Here is a 6417-nt window from a genome sequence, read left to right as displayed (position 1 = left end):
GTTATGTTGCATTGTCTTGTAAAAAATGAAAACCGTGTTACTGTCTTGTCTGCAGCTCTTCTCCATAGAGTAACCACCATGAACTCTCAGTTATTTTGGTTTGATAATATTGTCACTGTCAATGCACACTATCAAAAAGCCCATAACATACTTTGATGAACAGCTTGAATTTCAACATGTCTAAGTTACCCTGTCAACACAACTGATGACACAGAAATGCATCTCTTATTTGCTTAAAACCTTGCTGACTTTATTAGAGGGTCTGTCCATATGGAGCTAATGCAAGCCCTCCATTCTGCCAAAACTGGAAAAAACGTTAACATGGAGGGCAGATAAGTGATCCACTCCTCGTAACATATATTTTGCGATGGTAAAAATTATTTCAATAGTATTACATAAAATAGGACTCATTCTGGTAACAGTTCACTAGTAAAAAAATGAAGTGTTAAGGGAACCTCTTTTATTTAATTTCATTACAATTCTGAACTGTCTAAATGTACCAGTCTTCTCATAAAATTTTCAAAAACCTGTTTGCACTGTTTCTACTGAAAGGATCCAAATATCTGGACTCTCTCACACACACAGTCTTAAGGATAAGTGCCAATAACTAAAATAAACCAAAAGATGTACTTGAAAAGTTCTCAAAACCAGTAACTTTCCATTCCACAAATAAACAACATAAATTTGGCAAGCCCACATCATATAATTCACACACAATGAAGAAGCGAATATCTGTTTTAAGTGCAAATCTTGAAGCTATTTTAACTACAGAGCAGCTCAAGCACTTCCATAATTAATTACTTATTTATTTCATACCAGAAATAATAATGATCTGATTGAGGTATCATCAGTTCCAATCAGCCAGTTATTTCCTAACTAATTTTGGGAAGAGAATGAATGAGCAAGACTGAATAATGGAGACCCCAATTCTGCAGTGAGCTGTATGGCATGCAAGGGGGAAGGAGAAAGCTGTGTGTATTGCAGGAGGTACGCAGAGGCAAATAGACAGACATTTTGGCACAGCATGGGGATTGTATCCAGACCTTACACTAGCGACCAGGAGCAGGTGAGGAGCACATGTTGTCAGATGCTGTATTAGTTTATTCCTTTTCTTCCTATTGTCTCTCAAGTTTGAAATAACTGTGGAGCAGAGAATAATTCCTACAGTGGTAGCTGATGATTTTAATCTAAAGTTACTTCTAGTACAGGTGTAGGACTTCCAGATAATTTAGTAACTGCCCTTCTTGTATGATTCTAAAGCTAGATCTACGGAGCAATTTTTCTTCCAAATATAACTGACTGGGCTAGGCCAAGCTTTCTGATTCCCAGTGGTTCCAACACTTTTTTTGTTCCTGTTTAAATTTATTTGGATTCATATTCTATAACGACTAGGTGGAAGATGTTTCTAAATCCATGCTTTGTCTGTTTTCTTAAAATGCTCATATAATATTCTTCTATCTTAGCATCATTTCCCTCTAAATCTAGATATCAGCCCAGGTTTGCAAGACACTTGACAAAGAATGGCTATAAAGTCTTTCTAATTCTAATGATCTCTGATCAAGTTGTTGAATGAGATCAGAAAACAAAAACCCAAAGATTTGTTTGATTTTTTTTCCCCAATAAAGTATCAGTAATCCTTTTAAAAACAACAAACTTGTATCAAGACTGCAAGCTGAGTTGCATTCTTATGAATTCAGTGAGAGAGAATGGCGTTTTGTGATGCTTTAGCCTCAAGAAATATAAGGTCAGGTATTGAATACAATGCTTAAAATAAGCATTGATGTCATTAACATAAACATCTGACCTTGATCAGTGACTACCACTAGAAACCTTCCCTATTTTATTTATAAGACTGTAGTTTCTGAATGACTTCAGCTCTCATGTAATGTTCATAACATGCAGAGTATTTGCCAAAAATTCATTTTTTTCCGGCTACATATCTCCTTGCATTTATCAATACAAGAAAATTGTGTGAAGTCACAATCAGCAACTCATGTCTTAATTGCATAGCTATGCATGGGTAATTCCTCTTTGTTCAACTGTTTCCAAACATCCCAAGAAATAAGTCCAGGGAAGTTGGTAATTCAATATATTTATATTCAAATATTATGTGTGCACTTCATGAGGCTGGTCATTAAAGTTTATTCCTTGTGATCCAAAGATAGAATCCAAAATAACATTTGGATGGCCACAAGAAGGTCCATCAGGTTATGAAGAATTTGCCAGCTAGATCTTCAAGTCTTCATTTTGGAATCAATTCTTATTCTTTGGTGGAACTAAACGCATATGCTCCAGAGGGTTTGCCCAACTTCTGAAGGACATGTGCCTATAATAGGCCTTTCTCATCTCTGTCTTGTTAACAAGTATATAAATAAGAGAAGGCTTCAGTAATTGGCTCAGAGTTACTAATGAATTAATTAACTTCAGTCTATTTTACCTAACCTTTAATAATAAGAATCTTTTTTTGGTCTAGCAATAGGTCTGACAGGCTGAAAAAACAGACATGCAGCAAAGCTCTTGAAAATTAATGAGAAACGAGGAAAGAATCAATGTACATTCTGCTTGCAGAGAACTGACACAAAAAAGACACAATAAACCATGAACAAACACAGTCAGTTTAAAAAATAGGTTAGAAAAAGTGGGCAAATTCAATTATAGAAGTAATTAGAAGATATAGGGCAAGGCTGCCTTTTGGGACTGTGCCAGAAAACATGAATTAATAAGAGTGAATAGAAAGCGCCCATGTAGTAATTAAGAGGCAATCACCTATGGCAATGAATACCTGAAAACAGGCTGCAAACTATTAATTCAGTGATCAAAAATATTTTTAGATGATTAATATGGCAAATTTGTTTTAAAAGACTAATTTCTGGAAAGATATCAAGACAATAGCACATTATTTGTTCCTCTGGCATTTATATAGCTAATTAAATTTTATAATTTGCAACAACATTAAGCATTATCTGAAAACAGTAAAAGCAATATTTCCTCCAGTAATTCTTTATTATAGTCTTAACTTATTGATTTTGAAGACACTAACTCAACTTTCTTAAAGAAAATTCAAGCACCCAGAGCTGATTTCTTCATTTATTTGAATGATTTTTGTTGTTGTTGTTTATTAAAAAGACACCATGCATGAATTTTACATAATAATTTTCAGCTACTTTAAATTATTTCAGTACCTGTTTTAATTATAATTCAGAGATTTATAAACAAAATTCTTTGATACTCAAATAAGCCATCGCAGATGTTAATGCATGGCCAAGAGAGGCTTTTCTTCATTAGAGCATGCCCCTCTCCTTTAGATACAAAGAATGAGCAAGTTATGGTAGAGGTGTGCAACATCATACAGCAAAAATAATGACCTAAAAATCTGCTAACAAAATCTCTTGAAGTTACTTATTCTTTCAGTAAATCAAGTAAGGGCTAATTTGTTGCCTCAAAGCTGCTTCCTAGATCATTACAAATTCAACATAAAACATGCACAATCTGTAAAAATTTGTTGTCAGTAGTGAAAACTTAGCAAAAAAAATGGGCTTACCCTGCAAAGCAAGTCTAAGTGGAAAGCTTATGTGTGAGAAGTAAAACAAACCACAGAAGAAGCTTTACAATAGTAATAACTTCACTATAGCTACATCAAAAACACAGATTAATTTCTCCAAATTCATCGGTTTTCACTACCATTTCTGAGGATTCTAAAAAAAACCCAGAAGCCTCCAAATAACGACCAAGAAACAAAGATTGATGATAAGTTTCTATACTAATACTGACCATGAAAGATTATTACATGCTATTTGTATTGCTGCAGAAAGGAAGAATCGGCCTGGGTGTTGTTGGCAACATGCCCTGAAGCATTAAGATTTACATCTTTTTTTTGTCTTCCTAGTGTAATTTTAAAAAGTATTTATGCTCCCAATTCAGAAATATTATCAGAACTATAAGCAACATATAAAAAGGGCATAGCCATGAGAGATAGACAAAATTGTCTGCACTAAATTAAACACTCAGATTTCATGGTTCAAAAGTCTGCCCTGATCTCAAACTTCCTTCGCCCTCATTTTCTCCATAGGAAGTATCGTGGTTTGTGGAGTAGCAAAAGGACTAAAGGGAAAAGAAGTGAAAAACTACCAAAAATAAAATGGTGAGAGGAAATGGATTGAAAGAACCAAAGGAACACAATCTTAAAAAAAAAGAAAGCAGGCAAATGTTACTCAAAAATAAATGCAATTTATTTCAAAATTAAGTTGCTCACCTGTGTCAGTATATTTGGAAATTTAGGGAGAGACTGTTCCCTCAATAAGTACTAAAGGCTTTCTTTTTCAGTTAGAAAAAATTGAATCTCCTTTGAAAAATACACAGCTTAAAACTATGGGTAAAATAAGTTAGTGAACTCGCAACTGGTTTTATGAATGCTTCAAAATGAAACACAGTTTGAGATATTGCTGCCACACCTTTAACTCCGGGTAGCCTCCATGGGTCTCATAATGGGTTGTTTTCTGCCACAGTGCTCAGACAGAAAATAAAAGCGAATGTACCATATCTGTAGTATGTCAGTAGTTTATAATGCTGTTGGTAAGAGCAATCCCTAAAGAACAGAATATATGCTGAGTTGCAGAGATGTTCTTTTAAAAGAGACAAATTATGTACAGTCTAGTATAGGGTAGAGGTAAGTGGTGGTTTGATTACAATACTGATTCTAAACACCTCTACCTTGTTTTACAATGCTATTCCCCTGGGACCAAATCTTCAACTCTTGGTCACAGTTATGTAAATATGCCATGAGAAGAGCCTCTAGACAGGACTTGGAACTTTCTATCCTCCCCATCAATCCATTAACAGGAGTCATAACATGATAGCAGCTACTTTCCATATACCTGTCCATAGGAACAGTACAGCCACTCAGACCTATCACGATATCTGTGTCAGCCAGTATTAGGTAGCCAGTTTAATCTCCTTGGCTAGCCAGTCTCCTTGTGCTACCTTTCTAATTAATGGAGACAGAGAGGGTCCTCTGGAGTCCAGCTGAAAAGAGGATCCTAATTTAGGTGCTCTTCATTGCCCAAATGGAGAGACTTTCTCTCTCCATTGATTGCAGAGAAAGCCTAAAGGATCTAACGAGACTCAACCAGACAAACTGAGTGCCTTGTGAATACTTCTATATGCCCAGTGTCTTAAGCATTTGCACCCTGTTCGTTCCTCTAACTTTCTGATGTTGTAGCTCAGCAAGGTGTTCGTTCTAGGACTTCTGTCTCATTCCCATTTTCATAGTGGAAGTCCACCATCTGCTTGCTTGTGCTAGTATATTTGTTTCTGTCATGATGCTGTAAAACAAGCTTTTGAACTGGTCAAGATCTAGAGATCTATCAACTTGCCCCAGCACTTGTCATATTTTTCCCAGCTTGCTGGGGCTTAGTCATATTCTTTGAATCCATCCTGTCATGGTGACCATCCTTGCCACCTGTCTTTCAACCTTTTCTGGTTTTACTCTGTTCTAAGTTGAGGAGGCTGGTATTGCACAGAGTATTCGAGATGCAGGTGTACTATGGATTTATATAGTGTCGTAATGATGGCTTTTATTTTGTTCTCTATTTTTAAAATTTTGGTTCTACTGTTCTTGACGTGACAGTTTTGCGGAACTATCCATTTAACTTCAAGATCTCATTTCTGAGAAGTGATGGTTAGTTCCCAGCCCATCGCTTTATACGCAAAGATAAAGTTATTTTTCCTGTGTGCATTTGTCTGCACTGAATTTCATGTCATTTTTTTTCCCATTATTGCCAGCATTGTAAGATCTTTCTCAATACACCATAGCTGCTCCTTCTCCTAACTTCCCTAAGTAACTTAGTACCATCAGCAAATTTTGTTCCTTCACTATTCACCTTTTTATTTTTCAGGTCACTTATGAATATATTGAATAGCACAGATCTCCATGGAGTTTTCAGTGACAACCTACCTCCACTGTGAAAACTGACCATTTATTCCTATACTTTGCTTTCTACTGTCTACCAGTTATTTATTGATGTGAGGATCTTACTCTTTGTTCTAGCACATTTTATTTTCTTAAAGGTTTTAGGGATGGACCTTGTTAAATATCTTTTGAACACCCAAGCAGGTGATATCAGCTGGGTCTCCTGTGTTCTACTTGTAGATTCCTTTGGAGAATTTCAAAATGTTTTAAAGCCAGGACTTCTCTTTTAAAACTTATGTCAACTCTTCATAATATGTCATAATTATTCAGACTACACTAATCCTATTATTTGTTATAGCTTCTACTCATCTTCCCAGCGCAGATGTCAGATTTACTGGACTGCAGTTTTCTGGATCTGCCTGAATGCCTTTTTAAAATCTGTTGCTGCAATAGTCAGATTTCAGTCCTCTGGCTCAAAATAATTTGAGCTGAGAAGCTATACACAACAA

Source organism: Haliaeetus leucocephalus, unplaced genomic scaffold (genome assembly GCF_000737465.1).
Source record: "Haliaeetus leucocephalus isolate CR32 unplaced genomic scaffold, Haliaeetus_leucocephalus-4.0 Scaffold362, whole genome shotgun sequence".
In the NCBI taxonomy this organism is placed as follows: domain Eukaryota; kingdom Metazoa; phylum Chordata; class Aves; order Accipitriformes; family Accipitridae; genus Haliaeetus; species Haliaeetus leucocephalus.
Note: the sequence above shows the minus strand (reverse complement) of the source record.